The sequence below is a fragment of the Tiliqua scincoides genome, chromosome 4 (assembly GCF_035046505.1).
Source record: "Tiliqua scincoides isolate rTilSci1 chromosome 4, rTilSci1.hap2, whole genome shotgun sequence".
NCBI classification, from domain to species: Eukaryota; Metazoa; Chordata; class Lepidosauria; order Squamata; family Scincidae; genus Tiliqua; species Tiliqua scincoides.
The window spans coordinates 118,890,153-118,910,205 of NC_089824.1; the positions used below are offsets into that span (position 1 = coordinate 118,890,153).

The following is a 20,053-nucleotide window of genomic DNA, read 5'->3' on the forward strand; positions in this document are numbered from 1 at the left end:
GTTGGAAGGCACTGACACAAGGGGTTAGGATTGTGCCCAACATTTGATCCCTGTTGTGTATATGCAATGTTGGGCAGAAATGGCTTAACCTGGCCATCTCGGACTAAAGATACGAGAACATTAAGGTAAGCATTATGATAAATGGTTGAAAGCATGCTTCCTCCTCTTAATGTCCCTCTGTCAATTTGCCTATCATGATGAATATGTTGGATGTGTGTTGTCTGGGTCTCCAAAAATGTTGGCCTTGGTAAGTGGGCTTTGCATTGATGTCCACCATTCTAACCAGGAATAAATAACCAGCAAAAATGTCCCCTGCCAAGCAAGTGAAGCCAGGTATATTCTGAGACAGCCTCATGGTTATAATGGTGGCCATAAAGTCCTGAGCTGCCACAGTTGAGGTGGCCTTGGCATGAACATTAAAGTCCCCCAAGAACATAATTCAATAGGAACCCAACACCACACCAAAAACCACTTCTGCCAGTTCAATCAAGGAGATCCCACCACTAGATGCACATGTCCAAAATTAGGTAGCCCCTGGACATTGCACCTTGACAGGGTCATATTAGCCTGATAGTCAACAGCAAGCTCACCTCCCCATCCTCCAGCCCTTGTTGCACCAAAAATCCAAGTGGAGCTGGGGTGTGTGTGTGTGTGTGAGAATATAATTCTTCCCACTTCATTCAACCAGGTCTCTGTTCCGCATGTCAGAAAACTTATCCAGGAACAAATATCAGGGGAGTTGTCCAGGTGGTTGACAGAAATAGAAGCAGGTTCATATAGTTGTAATGCCTGCATGTTCCAGGCCACAACTTAGGATGTTTGTAGTTCAGCCAGCTGCCCCACACCTCCAGGTAAACAAGGATGTCCTCATTCTGATTATATTTAAGATTATTCATCTTGAATAGAGCTCCAAATGCTAACAGGTATGCCTTGCACTGTCTTGTGTGAGTTTTGGCTCAGATTGTATACTCCTGAGGTTCTGGGGGCAATTTGGAGGGGATCAAAAGTGCAGAGTGTGAATCAAGGTAGGATGCATCAGGTCCTCTTGATTCTGCAGGTTTCTGGGTGGGGTGTTTTGGGGTTTCCTGGTTCTTCTGGTTTGTGCACATGGAGGTGGCAATGCTCATTTGATGAGAAAGTCTCATCCAGTCCTGACCCTGGGTGCAGGTATTCTTGAAAAAAGCATACTGGCAATGTATAGTAGCCCACCAAGACCCTCTAATATTCCTGCATTTTTCTCATTTCCTGGAACACCGAGAGGGTTGTCCAATGTCTGACAACCCACAATTCCTTCTTGATGGGCTGCCTTGAGTTTCACAGACAACTCACAAGTTGAATATAACTGCTGTGGGACCACTCATAAATTCTTAGCAACTTTCTTTTTCCTTGCTATGATTTGAAAATTAGTACCTTTATGTGACATACATTCTTAGTGTCAGGCAAAAAAGAGAGATGAATTAGAACCTTGCAATTCAGTGCCACATTTTAAATGCTAACGTAAAAGGTGTTTATGGCATTTAAATAGTGTTTTTATCATGCTGCTGTTGGAACATTACTACTATCTATAATGAATGCATAGGATGGATTTTCTGGAATTGAAGAGAACACATCTGTTTCCACAGGCAAATTCCCCAATGAAACCGAATCTGGTCTTTAACAGTGGTGTAGCTAGCGGGGGCGGGGGGCAGTACGCCCCGGGTACCGCCCTTGGGGGGGTGTAACACCACAAATACCCCAGCATCGCTAACATCGCGAAGGCTAGGTGTAACCCCATCATGCCATATACTGTTGGATGCAGAACGTCCAGCAGAATGCAATGCAAAAAGCCAGATTGAAATATCTCCTTTCCATCAAAAGTTATGGCTAAAAGACTGGAAACAAAAAAAAGCATGGAACCCTATGAAAAAAGAAACAGCCATATCGCGCGTTTACTCGTGAGTAGGCAAACTTGCCATAGTTCGTCGGAAAGGGCAGGCTGAGAGGAATCCAATGACACTAGAATGGTTCCTATCCAATGAAAGCAGCCTCCCAAAAACACCCAAGAAGGAAGTCTCTCCCTCCAAGCAGAATGTATTGAGCCCTAGGGAAAGCGAAAATAAGCCACACGGTTGCATTTACTCACAAGTAAGCAAATGTGCCTTGGCTCCTGGTCAAGTCAGGCAAAAAGGAATGCAAGGCTAGCTGCATAGTCCCCATCTGATGAAACTGGAGCTCAACAAATGCTCCAGAAGGCAGCCACCCCCCCCCCAAAGAATAAACCAGAGGCTTGAGCTGGTAAGGTGGGCACTGGGGAGGGCTGAAAATCTCACTGATTTTTTGTGGGGGGTGTTTTGTGAAACAGGGCTGTCTTCCCCTTATTTATCTGTTTTACTTTATTTATAATTATTTCATTTTGCTTGATGATGTCACTTCCAGTCATGACATCACTTCTGGTGGGTCCTGGACAGATTGTCATTCTAAAAAGTGGGTCCCAGTGTAGGGGGGGGGGGTGATACCCTAGTGACCAAAATTCTGGAAATTGTGGCTTTTAGGAATAATACATCATGTTATAATAATAACCAATAATAATAACTTGGTATATACCGCCTTTCTGGTCATTGAATTTCTCCTCTGACTTTATTCAAGGTGGTTTACATAGGCAGGCATTTCTAAGTCCCTCAAGGGGATTTTTACAATCATAAATGGTTCTCTCTTTCAAGAACAACACAACATTTCAGATGGATCTTCCGGGTCTGATCTCACTTCTGGCCTCCAGTGCCTCCCCTGCAGGCTGACAGCAGCTCCCACATGGAGGGCAGCCAAGACGCTTCTTCACTCAGAGCAGATGGAATAACTCGGCTCAGCTTGTCAGCTGCTTCAAGGTCTCGCCGTTCAGGGAACTACTGGTGTTCTCGAACTGGCAACCATCTGATGTTATCTTTGGGCTAACGGAGGCTCTACCCTCTAGACCAGGCCTCCTGCCCAAGGTATATATGTTATATACCATTTGATGCAGAATTTCATCCATTGCTTGTTGGGAAATATTCATTGGATATACTTTTCTGGCCATTATTATTATTCATTCCATGTCATGACTATTACTATCTCTGTCTCACCTACCTCACAGGGTTGTTGTGAGGACAAAATAAGGGGAGGAACCATGTACGCCACCCTGAGCTGCTTAGAGGAAGGGTGGTATAAAAAGTGAATTAATTAATTAATATGATTAATTAATGATTATTAATAATTGTTGTTGTTGGCAACCTTCAGTCTCAAAAGACTATGGTATAAGCCTACAGCACCTGGTATTCCCAGGCAGTCTCCCATCCAAGTACTAACCAGGCCTAGCCCTGCTTCGCTTCCGAGATCAGACGAGATCGGGCATGTGCAGGGTAACAGTTGCTGTTAATTAAGTCATATGGAGTAACAAAAATGTATGGGCCCCGGATGTCAAATGACCTAGCTACGCCTCTGGTCTTTAAAGTTGCAATGGAAATGACCTCTGCCACCTTCCACCACCTTCTTCCATATTAAAATATGCCTGAGAACATCTGACAGTGAAATGGCTGAATTCCCAAGCAATGAGTGGATACTATGTTTCAGGCTTTATTTAATATAAAAAATCCAATTCTGGTTCTTGAGAAAAAGTTTTTTAGATTATGATAATTGTGATAGGAATGCAAATAACAAAGTAATCCCAGCCTATTGAAGCAGAAAGGTTAATTAGGGTTTTTTTCCCCAGCAGTTCATGCCCTTCTATTAACAGTCCTTCATGTGCGTTGCTATGATTCATTTAAACCACTCTTAACAAAACGCAGCTTTGGCTTATTTTTTATCATTGTGGCTGTAGTATTTTCTTCATATTTTTAGGCACTGCAGAATAATTCACCAGAATGGTGAAAGTCACTCTCTTTTCAATAGGGATGTCTGCCTAGTAGACCTGAAAAATGTTATTATTACACTTATTCCATTTCCTCTCTTTGTCTTCCTACCTGAAGTAATTGATTTTTAGACTTGGCTGTTTCTCTTCTCAAGGGAGAGTAGTGGTGTCTGTTATGATGAGATGGGGGAGTAGTGGGGTAAGGGGGGGAAGAGAGAATCAACAATAGTATCAAATAAATCAAACTGAATTATTTAGCAAATCTGATCTTCCTTTTTTCCTCCCAGCTGATGTCTGCTCCAGAAAATTATCCCAATTTATTACCATGTCTTTGTTCACCGAGTAGAAGCTCCCTATCCTTTCTGCATGAGAATGATCTCTGCTTTACAAGTCTCTTTTTTTTCTTAATTAAGGAAATCGCTAGACACTTGTGTCAACTAATTTGCTTGGCTCTTTTTTTAGTGCGACTGCACATGGTCACAGGTAAAGACACAGTGGCAATTGGGGTGGCTGCGGGCTGTGAATTTGCATGTGTTGCTGCTGCATTGTGGGCAACTGAGCTTGGATACGGTGCTGGGATAGCTTCGTGGAAGAGGGCCATCTAAGGGCAGAGCTAATTTTAGGCTGGGGTTTGAACTGAGATGTGAGTCCAAAGGAGGGGGACTAGAATGAGGATATAGGCAGGTCACAGTGGATATGGAAGCTGACAGACTGGGAGGGGAAGAAGCAGACTGACAAACAGCATCATAAAGAAGAAACCCACAGCAAGGCCAGAACACAACTGTTGCTAAGGAAAGGAATGACCTACACCTACAGGTATTTATAATCAAGGAACCAATAGGCTGCCTGCTGGTGGGAGGGGGAAAAGCTATGCTCAGACCAAAGGGAACAATATGATCCCCTCTTCATCCACTCTTCTGCCTTGAGTACCTTTTGGGGACGGACATCAGCACACAGATAAGAAATAACCAGTTTGAATCCTGTTGGTTCTGATAATCTGCTTGCTCAACCTCATAACCAGAGTTTTCAGTGATGAGATCCTGCATAGGGAAATCTGCTTCAGGTTTTGCTTCTTCCATTGCATGGGCTGTGCATTTCGCCCCGCCGGCCTCCGTGTGTGAATGAAAAGTGTCTCTTCAGTGTGAGGACTGTCAAAATGTGTGAAGGAGGAAGTCCCATTTATGGTGTCCCATTTTCAGAAATCCTTCTGGTTGCCACTGCAAATGTCCCATCTTCAGGTTGAGCCTGGTTAGGAGCTTTCATAGCCCAACTTTCTGTTGTATCTTTGCAGAGGCAAGTTTTGTTATTTGTCCCATTGCAGCCGGTCATTCAATGAGCCCACTGGAGCCATGCCATGAGTTTCTCTTGGATGACTAGGAAACACCTCCCCCCACCTTCTCCCCTCACTTGTTCAGGGAAAAAACCTTCATCCAATGATAATCCGTTCTTTCAGAGATGGACAAGAGATCCCATTCCCTCCTCCCATCCTCTGACCTGCTTGATGCAAAACCAAAACATTAACCCTTCCCTGCCTCCTGGCTGAAACTTCTCTGCTACTCGCCTGGTCTGAATGATGGCCCCACAAGGTCTTTCACACCACAAAAAAGTAAGCAAGCACACCCAGACACGGACAGAGTCTGCATGTGTGGGGACTGATTTCAGAGTCAGTGGTCTCAGACTCGAGTCATTGACACACCCGACTCTAGTGTATGAGTCAGCAAAAAACATGTTTTTGCTGCTTGGACTCAAGTCACCTGACTCAAGTTCCCTTTCCTGATTCTTTCTTTCTTGTTTCTTTTTGGTTTCCGATGTTGATGAAATTCATTATAATTTTCTTTTCTTTTCCTTTGTAATGGTAAAAGTGACACCCAGGTTGTATAATATGTGTTTTTGTCTTCGAGATAATACCTTGATGGTCTTAATTGTTAGTACGTGCTGCCCATGTGTTCTTTAAAAATAGATGTCCCTTTCTGCCTGCAAAAGCTCTGTCTCTATTTTACATGGTAATGAAGTACAAGCAAAGGTTTTAGAAGGGGAATCAATAGGCTAATGAGATTTTATGCAAACATTCTAAGGTGGCACCCTCATCTCAAAGGATATGTGTGAAGTAGGGACAGTCATTCTATTAGATGCACCCAGGTCTTAGAATAGATGTAAAACTTGAAAAGAGAGTTTTAAAACCACAAGATGTCTTATTTTTTGAAAGAAGAATTTAAACTTCCATACTTGCAGGAGAAAACAGAATAATCAAATTGTAGCAATATGGGGAATATAGCCACTTGTGCTGACCTTTATAAATCTTTCTTTCACCAAAATGGCTTGAGTTAATATTTAGACTCTAAAAGAAATTTGTCCAACCATAACAACACAGGCTGAATAAACATTTTTTGTATCCATATCAAGACTTTGCAGGTGCTTTGCTTGCCCACATCCTTTGAAAGGGGAGGAAGGCAAACAGCTTCAAGTTAGGAAATGTCAGTGGCCTTCAGAAACAGCATGGACTTGAAGTTCCACAGCCAATGAAGTTCCCCAGCCAGTAGATTGGATTGGTGGAGAAAGAAGATGGAGGTGAGAAGGAGCAACAACATAACTTTACTGTGGGAATAACATGACGATTGCGGGAGAAGGGGAATCAAAAATTTTAAAATAGAGGTGCTAAGCGTGTCATCAGTCTGACCACACATGAGACAAGGAAAGAGAGACGGCTTCGTGGATTGATGCTGAGACTTCATCAAAAACCAAGCTTACCTTATAGTGTTCTCTTGACTTGTGTGCAAATTGTTGCAGGAACTTTGGGGTTAAGTTGCCAAGACCAAGCAAATCTGCTCAGTTGAAAATTGTGCAAAAGGGAGGAAGGCCTTAGAAAGCAAACCCAGAGGCTAGGCTATAGCTATAACTGATTTCAAGGAGGAAAGCAGGGCAAGGGAGCCAAAGCTGCTTTCCCAAGAGAAGGACGTGTTGTGAGGCAGCCCACAAAAGATAGCTGCCTAGCCCACACAGGCACAGTGGCTTTGGGTTGTGCTTGGGGAAGGGAAATGGAGAAAACAGAAGGCTGGGAAAAGAAGGGAAAGGTAGTTTACTAGTCCTGGGTGCCAGCTTGGTTGGAATGGGGTACTTCATTTAGCACCAGCAATCAACAAGCTCAGAACAAGAGGAGGGTTATGAAGATTGAAGTTTCAAGATACATGGCATCTTGTAACCCAGCTTTTTATATGTTTTTCTCCCATATAAATGTGTCAGACCTTTTGTGGGGTGAGCTCATCATGGTATCTTCTTTTTGGCTTGATGTTGTTGGTTGGTTGGCAACCTTCAGTCTCGAAAGACTATGGTATAAGCCTACAGCACCCGGTATTCCCAAGTGGTTTCCCATCCAAGTACTAACCAGGCCTGACCCTGCTTAGCTTCTGAGATCAGACGAGATCAGGCATGTGCAGGGTAACAGTTGGTCCTTGGTCATACATCCCAGGCACTAAATGGGTGCTGCAATTGTTTTACAACCTAACATGGGTGCAGCAGCTAAGCTGTAGAGTTCAGTTCCTTCATTATCATGGACTTCTTGATTGAGTTTAACCACGGAGTTGTTGAAGACAACTGGGGTTGGGGACCCTTCTTTTATGTAATTAACAACTTTGTTTACTCCAAGTTAGGATGTTCACAGGCTCAGATGTGCTGCATGAGGTATGACTGCTCATGAGGTATGACTGCTCGTTGAATTTTCCTTGAAATGAAAGTCAGAGATGGCTTCTCTCAAGCCAACCTGCTAGAATGGCAGAGGGAGTGTTTGGTCTGACAAAGTAAAAGTTTGGCCCTCCTCTTGGCTTCTGGGATCTGAGACCTCTTGACATCGGTTCAACTCTAAAGCCATGTTACTGGCCTGGATTGTGCTGTCCTGGCAGACACCAGTGCCACATATATGTTTATTCAAACATGTCAAGCTGCTGGGCCCACCCATAACTTGTAAGCTAAATGCAGTATCCATGATCAGAGTCAGTAGGGCTCTGACCACCAGCTGCGGAGTGGCGGGAAGCTATTGCCATCATGTCCTGCTGGTGGGGTTTCTTGAAAGGATCTAGCTGGCCACTACTGGAAACAAAATGCTGAATGAGACAGATCATCTGAATGAGACAGATCTGAACCAGCAGGGCTCTTCTTCTGGTTTTATGAAGGTGAATGTAGCCTGTGAGCAGCCAGTTATCCTAGCAGTTGCCTCATTTGTCCAACATTGTGTGGCAGAGCATAGGGTGAATCCCTGCCTGAGGTCCCTCATACCACCAGCTGAAGATCCGCTGTGACCTCAAGTCCTGACATGAGAGATAAAATCATCATCACTATAGTGCATGTCCTAGTCCAACTCTATAGAGTTTGTCACTGTCGCTTAATAATGAATGCTGGCTTCCAGAGGCGTATCCAGAGAAAGTGCCATTGTCCTGCCTCTGGTTTCTTGTCTGAAGAATGAACTGTAGTCCAGTCCTACCCTAACACCTGATATGGTAGGGTATGGCATTATAACATTTTGCTTCAGGCTGAACATGTTGTGGGCTGTCATGAGGGAAGAGGGACAAAGGAGAACAACCCCAAGATTTAGAATGAGGTGCAGTGCTCTTCTCATAAGGTAATTGTCATATAGTGGGTCCATGCGAATAAAGGAAGGCATAGAGATAACAGCTCAATATGTTTATTCCATCTTCAGAACAGAACCTGACAATGAAACACAAGGCAAACACCCCTGGCTTTTATAGCCTTTAGCTCTGCCCAAACTCCCCATGATTGGTGCAGTTGAAACCTTAACTAGAGGGGCAATCGGATGGTAGGATTTCGATCCATCACCCGGTTGGCCAGCCATAAGTCTGGGCCAATCAGTTATGCAGGATTTCAATCCTGCATAATTTGCATACATAACAGTAATATTAAGCGAATGTATTTTTAAAGTCCTTGATGAAGGTACTCATTTTATATGGCTTTGGTGTTTCCAGCCGTTGTCCCCCAAGAGCGAGCAGTATATTTTGCCACCATTTATGAGTCAATTTGTCTCTGTGATATAGATCTTTCCCCCACCGTGCTATCAAGGGCTCCTTTAGTTTCTTGTGTTGTGGAACCCGAGGGAACCACAAAATTAAAATCTTAAGACTGCAATCAGAATGAATTAAAGTTTTACTGTTTCCCATATGAAGAATTAATTTCTTCCATTTCTTATGCCTGTTACAACTTCTGTCATGAGAATGAGTTATCATCACATCTACTTGTTCCATATTGTACAGAGGAAGTCCATGAACACTTGACCTTCCTTTAGTACGTTGTTCTGTATAGGGGTCTGCTTACACTTCCATCTTTGTCAAGAGGTGTTCATAAAATCCCCAACAACAAAAGAGCAAAGAAAAAAATAAATGGGCTTTGGTTTATGAGGATTTCAGCAATTTGGAAAGGAAGATATAGAGATTTGGTTTAATGATTCTGTTCCGACAATCTGCTGCTGGCTCATACAAAAACCTGCTCTTGTGAACAGTGTGACATTGGACTCCTGAGAGGTCATGGTCCCTCTTCCATGAGTTTGAAAAATCACACATTGTGATTGTGAAGAGGAACTGTAATCCCACATGAGTGAGAGAGAAGGGATGCTGGTTAAACAAGTGAAAGCTGAGTATAAAACTAGATAAATAAGGACCAAATCCTATCCAATTTTTCAGCACCGGTGCAGCCCTGCCAATGGGACATGCACTGCATCCTGTGGTAGGGGTGCAATCATGGAGACTTCCTCCAAGTTAGGGGATGTCTGTTCCCTTTCCGCAAGGCTGCATTGCAGCTGCACTGGCACTGGAAAGTGGAATAGGATTGGGCCCGTAAGCACTTACATGCATTTAGCCAGTTTCCCCAAATATCTCAAGTAGACATGGACTGCCATAAAAGGAAAAGAAAATTATGATTTTTAAATTTCTTCCACAATGTTACTTTCCTGTGCTTTGGAGATTATGATTGATTCCAAAAGGGTATAAAATATGTACAACTTTTCCTCCTAACTTTTGTAACTTCCTTGGTCTATGGTGTGTTATACTGTAAAGAGATCCATTGTTTGGTCTGTTTCAAAGCCCCTTTCATTATGGATTGTTTTAGTTTCATTAATTATTAAAATTAAAAAAGGAATATTCTCCATTGTCTACAGACTGAAGCATAAAGGCATTCACCAGTGGCGTAGCAAGGTCATTTGACACCTGAGGCCCATAAATTTTTGTCACTCCCATTTGACATAATTAATTAATTTGCATTTTTATACCACCCTTCCTCTAAGGAGCTCAGGGTGGTATGCATGGTTCCTCCCCTTATTTTGTCCTCACAACAACCCTGTGAGGTAGGTGAGAGTGAGAGATAGTAATAGTCACGACATGAAATGAATAATAATAATGGCCAGAAAATTAAATAAGAGGAAGCCAGCCCTATTCCCCCAAGTGACTTTTCACTGTCGCCTGCCTGCAATAACACCCCCTCCCCACAAAAAAATTATATTTAAACCATATCACTATTAGGACCCACCTGGCATTACAAGTCTAAAAGAGAAAAAAAATTGATCTTACCAGCTCAAGCCTCTGTTTTATTCTTTTTATGATGGGGGGGGGAGGGGAGCTGTGTTCTGGAGCATTTGTTTAGCTACACTTTCATCAGATCATGCTGCTAGCTTTGCACTCCCCTTTGCCTGACTTGATCACCAGCCAAGGCACGTTTGCTTGCTCACAAGTTCATGGCAAAGGTAAGATATGAACTCATGAACTGGGACTTATTCTTTTCATGTTGAACTAGGCATGCATGTAAACATGTGCTAAAGAGGAAACGTGCTGTTTCCAACTGGAGGGGCCTTTTTGTTTACCATAATCAGCCACAAGAAGCTTGGCCTTGACCAGTGGCATAGCTAAGAGAAGGGTGGGGGGTACATTCTCCTGAGTACCATGCCTTGAGGGGAAGCCAACCTGCATCCCCAACAGTGGATTCCGAAGTGTTTGGGAGAAATTCTGAGGTTTGGTGGCTGTGCAGAACACCTTAAAAGGCCTCTTTAGAAAGGCACTTCCGGTTTTTGCAAAAACTTGATGAGGGGTGTAAACATGAGCAGGGAGTTGTGGGGAGGCTACACGTGGCACCTCATGTCACATCCCAGATGCCACGGGGGTTGTTCTAGGCTTCTGGCCCCTGGGGGTGTTAACATCGTAGAGGAGTTTTAAAACTTTTTTGTGCCCCCTGGCCCCCTGGCCCAAAAACTTGCACAAAAGAAACTTTTTTGTGCACCACTGCGGAGGTGCCAGATCCCTTAGCCATTGGCCTTGACTCAACTGAGGTGTGCAGGGAGTTCAGCTGTTTTCCCCCTAAGGACAGTTTCCCTCTGAAAATCATCCCCACCAAAGCACTAACTGTGCAATCCTATTCATGTCTTCTCAGAAGCAAATCTTACCAAGTTCAATGGGACTTACTTCTAGGGAAGTAGACTGTATATTAGATTGCAGGTAACAATCCTACGCACACTTCCCTGGAAGTAAGTCCCATAGAATTTAATGGAGACACGTCTAGGATTGCCCTGTAATTATGATATAGTCTATAATTGAGAATATTTTCCATCTTCTGGAGCCCCCTCTTGTTCCCCTTCACCATTTCCCTTTCATTCATAGTTTTGTTTGTTTTCCTGAATTGAGAATTAAAAACGGTCCAAGCCAGTGAGCACCATGTCTCCAAAACACAGCACAGATGTGAGTTGGTGTCTCAGTTTCTTCCCATCGCCATTTTCTTTGGCAGGTCCTTAATACAAGCCAAGTATCTGAGGCCGGAAAATTCCATCTCATCCTCCTTCGGTTGCCTCCGTCTTCGGTAATGCTTTTATAATGAGAGCTGCCACAATTCCGGTCTTTGTTCCACAGGCTAGCTGAGGAGGAGTGTTTAATAGCCACTTGAAAATAAAATATGACCCATAATATAGGGCAGCTATTGAATTTTTAATCATCACCAGGGGACAAGTAAATAATCCTTACCACAGGCATAGCTGTACAGTCTTATTAAAATACAGCACATTTATAGCCGGGTCCTGAGATGCTGAGAGCTGCACAAACTCCCAGCTTCAGCTCAGGCGTGCGGCAAGTGACTGGAGCTTCCCTGAAAATCTCAGTATGTCCATGTTAGTTATCTTCAGTTCACAATTTGTAAGTGAAATTTCTTAGCAGTGGACCAGGCAGAGTGAATTGCTCTAGGCAAAAGCCCCCAGTTTATTATGCCAAGGGATATTTGGGGAGGTATATCCCCCCCCTTGGAAATCTGTAGATTAACACTGGGAAAACACCCTATGTTCAGGTGAGTCAACTGGAATGAGTTCCCCCAACCCACCTGGACACCTGCCACTCTGCAAGCCAGGTTTGCCTGCCCCAAAAACCCTACTCGAGCTCCCCAACCAGGAAGTTACAGGCAGGCACCATGAGGATTTCTTGAATGGATGCTCTATTGCTGGGGCAATTAGCATGCTTCACACAGGATATAGACCCCCTACTTGGCATTAACAGAACAGGAACAACTCACCAACCTAGTCCCAAATGAACAGGTGTAAGCAGTAAGTCTTGTCCCAGCAGAGTATGGGCGAGGGACTCCTTTCCCTTAAAAGGCTCATTCCTGGGCTGTGGTGATGGAAAGGAAGAATGTGAAGCTAAGAGTTTAGGAAGGCTATTCTGTTAGGAGAAATTGCATGCCTGTGGCCCTGCCTGAGGCCTCATAATAGCACACCGGTGGAAATGTGTGCTCACTTTTACGGTAAGGCTATAGGCTCATCCTTTGTGACAGGGTGAGAGATGGAATGGCCCTGAACCCCACACATGCAACATCCAAACCTAGTAAGAATGTAACTTAGACTTGAGGCACAATCCTAACCCACTTTCCAGCACCGACATAAGGGCAATGCAGCTCCTAGGTAAGGAAACAAACATTCCCTTGCTTTGAGGAGGGATCCGTGAGTGACACCGAACTGCAGGATGCAGCACACCTCCCATTGGCACCGCTATGCCAGTGCTGGAAAGTAGGTTAGGATTTGGGCCTTAGATCCATTTGGTGAATTGGGCAGCAGGCATTCTCCGTCGTACTCGATCAATTGCAGCAGCCTCGGCTTCATCCCATGACAGGTTGATGACCATTTGATCTTCAATAAAGGTCTTTTTCCATGTGATCTTTGGATGTCCTGGTTTTAGCTTCCTCTTATCTGGAATTCAGTTCATGGCTGTCCTTGGGAGTCAGGTTAGTGGTCGGTGTAAGATATGACCTGAGAATCGGAAACGTGGTTTAGCCACGGTTTCCAACAGTGGGTGCATGCATGTTTGTTGATGGACTTCTTGGTTTGTGATATGTTCTTGATACAAGATGCCTAGGATTCAACAAAGACATCGTTGTTGAAGGACATTTATCCATTGGATGATGTTCTTTGTCATTTTCCATGTCTCACAGGCGTATATAGCTCTTGGGACAATGATGGCATGGAAAAGTCATATTTTGTTTGTTAACTGATTGTGCTGGTGCACCATATCGGTTTCAGGCATTGGAAGACTGCACTGGACATCATGCATCTCCATCTGTAGTCAGGACGCTCCCTAGGTATGAGAAGTTGTCAACCTCCTCGATTTGGTGTTGGTCCATAGTAACTGATATACTTGCTTGAGCATATCCAATCCGCATAACTTTGGTTTTGTTGCTGCTAATTTGAATTCCAGCCTGGGCTGCTGTTTGTTTTAGTAGTAAGGTTTGTGTCACCAGTTCTTTTTGTGTTGGGGCAAGAAGAGCAAAGTCATCAGCAAAGTCTAAATCAGCAAGTCATGTCTCCTGTCTCCATGGAAGCCCTAATATTTGGGTATCGATGGATCAATTGGGTACAATTACAAGTTAATTGTAATCAGGAATAGTAATTATGTAAGAGGAGCCTTTTCTGGATCAGGCCAAAGGCCCATCTAGTCCAGCTTCCTGTATCTCATAGTGGCCCACTGGGTGCCATGATCTGTTCTGCTCATTCACAGAAGGGGTCTGCTTGCTCTGGCAGCATAAACCATGAATCTGTGGTTCATATGGCTAGAAATATCCTTAAAAAAATATAAAAAGTGGGCTATTTGGGCATAAGAGGTAAAATTCCAAAATTTGGGACAAATCCACTGATCCAGATAACTTGGCAACTCCAGATGTGAGCATGATATAGGCCTACAATAAGAAATGTCTCTAAGGGTCTGATCTTATTTGGCTGCTGTTGCATTTAACTCTGGGAGCAGTAGGACTCAGAAGGTCCAGCTGCTGGATATCGTGCAGGTGCAGAAGCGGAATGATGAGACAAACAGGTTTCCAAGGGAACAAAGCAGGAGGAAGGCTGGAGCTGAAGAAGTCTCCTGCCCCGCCTCTAGCAAGTGTCTTTTTATGAAGTCTTAAACAGAACAGAATAAGCTGAGTTGCATTCAGTTAAAAGATAAACATTAGCCAGCTCTAGCCTGACTAAGGCACATTTCTTGATAAGAGGCGCATCTTCCAAGTACAGTCCCCCATCCTGTTTACATAAGTACAAGGTGGTGAGCCAAGGCTGTCTCAGAATGTGTTCTGATAACAAACTGCAAGTTTGCTCACAGTGTGGCAAAGGCTCACCAGCCTTTTTGTTACTCTACAATTTTTCCCACAGCTGCCACACTGACAGAACTCGTTTTCTGGTGCCACAGTGTGCTTTATGGCTGTTGCAAACTGCAAAACATCATAGAGTGCAGCTGGGCTACACCTGTATCAGTGGCTTGGCAGCCCTGGCAGTGGTAAGCACTGGGTGTAGGTGGGAAGTGGCATGGGGAAGGTAGAATGAGGAGGGGAGGAATGGGGTGGAATGGGGTAGACTGCATTTGCGCAATGCAATCATCTTCAGAGAGTCATTGTAAATATTACAAAGAGACAGCAGGTAAACTCAGATGTTTGGAACACTTGATGTTTGCTATAGAATGCTCTTTAATTTCTGTAGTAAGGGGAAAAAGTACCTTGTTGACACACAGACACCACATTACAACTATAGCTGCTGTTAACTTCACATGTTCCGAGAGCAAAACCAGCATCCTTTTATAAGCAAGTGATCAAGAATTCTGTTGTGTCATTTCATGTGGTAATCAGTGCAACAACATGCTTTGGTGTTTTAAAGTGGGGACGACCTTTTCCAAAGCTTTGCAATGATTTATTTAGTTAGGTTTTTTTTTTTATCACTCCCTGTCAGCAGTGAGCAGTAGCACCTTGGAGAAGCATTTTACATCAAAAACTGCAAGAAAACGTGAAGGGCAGATATTTTCAGGTGGGGAAAAATATGCGGATGCAGCCGATCAAAGTCTCTAATCTGCTGCCAATTCTAAGCAGCATTCTATTAATAATACATTAAATGCAATGATATGATCCTAGCAGTGTGTAGCGAAGCAAAGGTATTGACAAGATGTACTTGGGAGTCTGTAGAACAGTATCAGAGGCAAGCAGAGTAAAACCATTCTTTAACCGATCCAATGGAATCCCCTTAAAAATCTGAACAAAAAAGAGAGCAGTATGTGTAGCACTATTGATTACTGCCCTAGATAACATCTTGGAAGACAAAATCAGGAGTCAAAATGGTCATGACAGGCTTTGGTCTTTGGGACCAGACCAACAAGACAAAGTTCAACAGAGACCAATCTAAAAGTTCTGCAGTGAGGAATCCCCTGTTTCCCCCCTATTTTTTGTGTCTATTTATCTGTATTTTTTGACACTTTTAACCCACTAGAAACCCCATGAAGCTCTACTGAAAAAAATGCCTCTGTACATCCTCTTGCAGGCAGCCTTTGTCTGAAAAAACACCATTTCCAGACAGCCATATACTGCATATAGATCCAGGGTCAGTCTGAGGCAGCTGCTCTGCTTAGCAACAAAACCGCCTTGTTTCAGGAGGTCTAGCAACTGCAGAGCACCTTCTCCTTCGAAAATGGGAGTGAAATCAGGAGTCGACCACCACTCTGCTGTCTCACATTTGGTTTGTGGTCCACTGTGACACCTAGATCCTTTTCACACTTGCTACTACAAAGCCAAGCCTCCCTTATCCTGTATTTCCGCTTCTGCTTTTCTGCAAACCTGAGTGCAGGTGTCAGGGGAAGGAACTCTCAGGGGAAGGCCAGGTGATCAAGGGGAGTAGTATCTAGTGGTTACAGTGTGCACATCCTTTCTTGCTTCTCACTTTTCCTTTATTGGACCAGAAGCTGAAAGGGGAAAAACCTTGGTGGATTGTATCTACTGCCACCATCCTAGACTACAGAGACCAGGCAGAAGAGGATCACCTGGGTATATTACATTGAAAGTTTATAAACAACCATCACCGAGCCTCTTCTAGGAATAAAGTCAATTTTAGCATTTGCTATGAAGGAATTTTATTTCCTGTTTTCAATGCATCAGTAGCTTTTCATAATCAATGTGCAAGAAACAATAAAGCAAAGTAAAAACATGTAAACAAATGAATTGAAAATAATTTTAGGGATCTTCTGCCTTCCGCTAGAAAAGTGATCTTCAACCTTTTTCATCTTGCAGCACACTGGCAAGACGCTAAAATGGTCAAGGCACACCATCAGCTTTTTGACAATTGACAAGGCACACTGTGCTGTCAATGGGGGCTCACATATCCCAATGGTCCTATTGATAAATGACCCTCTCCAAAATTCCTGTGGCACACCTGGGGACCATTCGTGGCATACCAGTGTGCCATGGCACAGTGGTTGAAAATGGCTGTTCTAGAACTTCTGTCTTCTGTTCCTTCCTCTTGAGAGTTAGACCAGCAATAAGTAAATGGACCTCAACAAGTTGGAAACTCTGGCCTCTGAGCGGCCTGCTTGGAGGCAGGCTGTGCAGCATGGCCTTTCCCAGTTTGAAGAGACACTTGGCCAACTGTCTGAGGCTAAGAGGCAAAGAAGGAAGGCCCATAGCCAGGGAGACAGACCAGGGACAGACTGCACTTGCTCCCGGTGTGGAAGGGATTGTCACTCCCAAATTGGCCTTTTCAGCCACACTAGACGCTGTTCCAGAACCACCTTTCAGAGCGCGATACCATGGTCTTTCGAGACTGAAGGATGCCGACGACTCCCATGGATGAAGAATATATGTATTGAAAGGAGGTTTGATCTTCTGAATGGTGAAAGGAAAATGTAGTTTTCAATCTCAAAACACATAGACGAACAGGCCTTGCTGAGGGAGAGTCAGCATGGCTTCTGTAAGGGTAAGTCTTGCCTCACAAACCTTATAGAATTTTTTGAAAAGGTCAACAGGCATGTGGATGCGGGAGAACCCGTGGACATTATATATCTGGACTTTCAGAAGGCGTTTGACACGGTCCCTCACCAAAGGCTACTGAAAAAACTCCACAGTCAGGGAATTAGAGGACAGGTCCTCTCGTGGATTGAGAACTGGTTGGAGGCCAGGAAACAGAGAGTGGGTGTCAATGGGCAATTTTCACAATGGAGAGAGGTGAAAAGCGGTGTGCCCCAAGGATCTGTCCTGGGACCGGTGCTTTTCAACCTCTTCATAAATGACCTGGAGACAGGGTTGAGCAGTGAAGTGGCTAAGTTTGCAGACGACACCAAACTTTTCCGAGTGGTAAAGACCAGAAGTGATTGTGAGGAGCTCCAGAAGGATCTCTCCAGACTGGCAGAATGGGCAGCAAAATGGCAGATGCGCTTCAATGTCAGTAAGTGTAAAGTCATGCACATTGGGGCAAAAAATCAAAACTTTAGATATAGGCTGATGGGTTCTGAGCTGTCTGTGACAGATCAGGAGAGAGATCTTGGGGTGGTGGTGGACAGGTCAATGAAAGTGTCGACCCAATGTGCGGTGGCAGTGAAGAAGGCCAATTCTATGCTTGGGATCATTAGGAAGGGTATTGAGAACAAAACGGTTAGTATTATAATGCCGTTGTACAAATCGATGGTAAGGCCACACCTGGAGTATTGTGTCCAGTTCTGGTTGCCGCATCTCAAAAAAGACATAGTGGAAATGGAAAAGGTGCAAAAGAGAGCGACTAAGATGATTACGGGGCTGGGGCACCTTCCTTATGAGGAAAGGCTACGGCGTTTGGGCCTCTTCAGCCTAGAAAAGAGACGCTTGAGGGGGGACATGATTGAGACATACAAAATTATGCAGGGGATGGACAGAGTGGATAGGGAGATGCTCTTTACACTCTCACATAATACCAGAACCAGGGGACATTCACTAAAATTGAGTGTTGGGCGGGTTAGGACAGACAAAAGAAAATATTTCTTTACTCAGCGCGTGGTCGGTCTGTGGAACTCCTTGCCACAGGATGTGGTGCTGGCGTCTAGCCTAGACGCCTTTAAAAGGGGATTGGACGAGTTTCTGGAGGAAAAATCCATTATGGGGTACAAGCCATGATGTGTATGCGCAACCTCCTGATTTTAGGAATGGGTTAAGTCAGAATGCCAGATGTAGGGGAGAGCACCAGGATGAGGTCTCTTGTTATCTGGTGTGCTCCCTGGGGCATTTGGTGGGCCGCTGTGAGATACAGGAAGCTGGACTAGATGGGCCTATGGCCTGATCCAGTGGGGCTGTTCTTATGTTCTTATGTTCTTATGTAGTTGTTGGAAAAATGATGGTGCTTGTGAAGAAGTCTTTTTTTGTATAATATAAAAAGGCGGCTATTTAGGGACAAGAGAATCCAAAAAGCAACAAAGGAAGGTCAGGCATGATAGATGCATCCCACAGCAATGTCTGAGCAAAATGGACACTGAGCAAAAACTGTCTTCTTGGCAGAGATCCTAGATTCCCAGTGTCAATGGTCTTATTATCACATAACATAATGGACTAATGCTGACAGGAAGAAAAGCCACATTAAAAAGTGCAAAGAAACCTGATACTGAAGGACGCCAGCTGCTATTTTTTTCTTCTAATGTCTTTGCAAAGGCGACATAGGAATGGAAAAAAATATGACAAGTGGACAAGGACCAAGCAGGCAGAATAACCCACAGCCACTGAATGTCTGTGTATTTTGTGGCTGAGGGAAGGAGCCATCAACCAGGAAGCCCTTGTTAAAAATCTCACCTCTGCCATGAACTCATTAAATGTTCTCTGGCCAGAACTAGAAGTTATGCAATGAGGTGGCTCTTGCTGAAGGCAGTGGCCCAGCATCTCCTTCTCCAGTAAGATTTAATAAATCTGTGATGCTGTTGAGTTTTTCCCGCTGCTAATTTCTGATTGATCTACTATACTGGGTTCCCAAGTGGTTTTAGCATTAGGTTTTAGCATTAGGACCCACTTTTTGTAAAGATACTGTTATCTGGACCCACCTAGGTTTACAAGACTTTTTAAAAAATCTAGAAAAAAATATGTTTATGTATTTACTTACAAGTAATAATATTTTATTTGATCCTGTATTTAGAAAAAAACTTGATTCATTTCTCATCATGAAGCAGCCCTAATGAACTTTAATGAATGCTCTCCTTTCTTTCTCACACTTCTCCCCAGAAAAATAATTTAAAAAACATAAAATCTTCTGATTTAAAAAACAAAAAAATAAAAAAGACAAAATCTTCTGATTATTTTTAATTGTTTATCAACTAAGATACATTTATCTCCCTATATTGACACATACTTGCACACCCCAGGAGCTGAGCTCTTTGCAGGGCAATTAACAGCTATCTTGCAAACTCCAGGAACTGAGCTGTTTGCAGGGTAATTAGCAACTATCTGATTTTTTAATAGAATCAGGGCTTGAGGCAATTAGTTATCTGATCTTGCCATTGCCTCTGTTTACATTGGAGGCTCTACCCAGTCCTTTGCAACCCACCAAAAATTAGGTTGTGACCCAATAGTGGGTCCCAACCTACAATTTGAGAACCACTGATCTACTAGAATTTGAGGAATTTTACTTTCTTAAAATTGACTTTTCCTAAGCTGGTTTATGTGGAATCAACTTAGGTCCTACATATGATCTTGGAAGCTAAGCAGGGTCAGGCCTGGTTAGTCCTTGGATGGGAGACTGCCCGGTGCTGTAGGCTTATACCAGGGGTGCCCAAACCCCAGCCCGGGGGCCACTTGCGGCCCTTGAGGCCTCTCAATGCGGCCCTTAGGGAGCCCCCAGTCTCCAATGAGCCTCTGGCCCTCCTGAGATTTGTTGGAGCCCACACTGGCCCGATGCAACTGCTCTCAGCATGACGGCCAACT

At 43.9% G+C, this 20,053-nt stretch overlaps 1 long non-coding RNA gene and 2 pseudogenes across 2 annotated transcripts in view; 1 reads left to right on the top strand and 2 right to left on the bottom strand.

Annotated features, from left to right (window-relative positions):
* Positions 1–3,269: 3,269 nt before the first annotated feature.
* Positions 3,270–3,389, bottom strand: LOC136650392 (5S ribosomal RNA; annotated as a pseudogene).
* Positions 3,390–4,521: 1,132 nt separating this feature from the next.
* The window catches only part of LOC136648904 (uncharacterized), a 150,017-nt gene continuing 134,485 nt past the window's right edge, over positions 4,522–20,053 (top strand). The window contains exons 1-2 of one of the 2 annotated variants that reach the window (XR_010794354.1): positions 4,522–4,675; positions 6,263–6,427. This is a non-coding gene — a long non-coding RNA (uncharacterized lncRNA). The remainder of the gene's footprint in view (positions 4,676–6,262; positions 6,428–20,053) is intronic. The other variant, XR_010794355.1, reaches the window with a different exon arrangement.
* LOC136650515 (5S ribosomal RNA) lies at positions 7,193–7,313 on the bottom strand (annotated as a pseudogene).